Below are 995 nucleotides of genomic sequence, written 5' to 3' on the forward strand. Positions count from 1 at the left end.
ATCAAGACATTTAGCAAATATAACCGCCGTTGATTTTTCTTTAGAATCGTCATCCAGTCGACCAAGTACTTCAGTTCAAATTTTCGATAATCCATTTTTTGAACCCAACCTCACAATTGAGAATCCAGAGAATATTCAGGAACGGTTCGTAGATCCTGAACCACTAAACTTTCCTCCGGAGCCACCAATCATTCAAACAGAGATTGTTGAGGAACGAACCATTAAATCAGAATCATCTAGTGATACCGATTCAACGAATTCAATTATGGAAGTAACGGAACCTCTAAGTATGGAAGATCGAATGAGAGCTAAACGCACGGGCCAAGGTCACGCCATTATTAAGCCAGAAGTTAATGCTCCAGATTATGAAATCAAAGGACAAATTCTACATATGGTAACTAATCAGTGCCAATATAGTGGTACGCCAAAAGAAGATCCCAACGAACATCTTCGTATGTTTAATAGGATCTGTACACTATTCAAAATCCGAGAAGTTGAGGATGAACAGATCTATCTCATGTTGTTTCCCTGGACTTTAAAGGGAGAAGCCAAAGATTGGTTAGAATCGTTACCTGAAGGGGCGATTGACACATGGGATGTCTTAGTTGAAAAATTTCTTCAAAGATTCTTTCCGGCATCTAAAGCCGTGAGACTTCAAGGAGAAATTGTTACGTTCACACAAAAGCCAAATGAAACATTATATGAGGCGTGGACAAGATTCGGAAGGATGTTGAGAGGATGTCCTCAACACGGTTTAGACACTTATCAAATAGTACAAATATTCTACCAAGGTGTCAACGTTGCTACAAGAAAAGACATCGACATAACAGCTGGTGGTTCCATTATGAAGAAAACCGCAACTGAAGCTTACAAAATTATTGATAATACAGCCTCCCACTCTCATGAGTGGCACCAAGAAAAAGATATCTTTCGATCATCTAAAGCGGCTAGAGCCGATTCTAGCCATGACTTTGATTCCGTTTCCGCAAAAATAG

The 995-nt window shown here is 39.5% G+C and overlaps 1 non-coding gene across 1 annotated transcript; it reads right to left on the bottom strand.

Moving 5' to 3' along the window:
* Positions 1 to 649: 649 nt before the first annotated feature.
* Positions 650 to 756, bottom strand: LOC139869547 (small nucleolar RNA R71). The gene has a single exon (XR_011766155.1). It is a non-coding gene; the product is annotated as a small nucleolar RNA R71 (small nucleolar RNA).
* Between the last annotated feature and the right edge of the window lie 239 nt (positions 757 to 995).

Source organism: Rutidosis leptorrhynchoides, chromosome 9 (assembly GCF_046630445.1).
Source record: "Rutidosis leptorrhynchoides isolate AG116_Rl617_1_P2 chromosome 9, CSIRO_AGI_Rlap_v1, whole genome shotgun sequence".
NCBI lineage: Eukaryota > Viridiplantae > Streptophyta > Magnoliopsida > Asterales > Asteraceae > Rutidosis > Rutidosis leptorrhynchoides.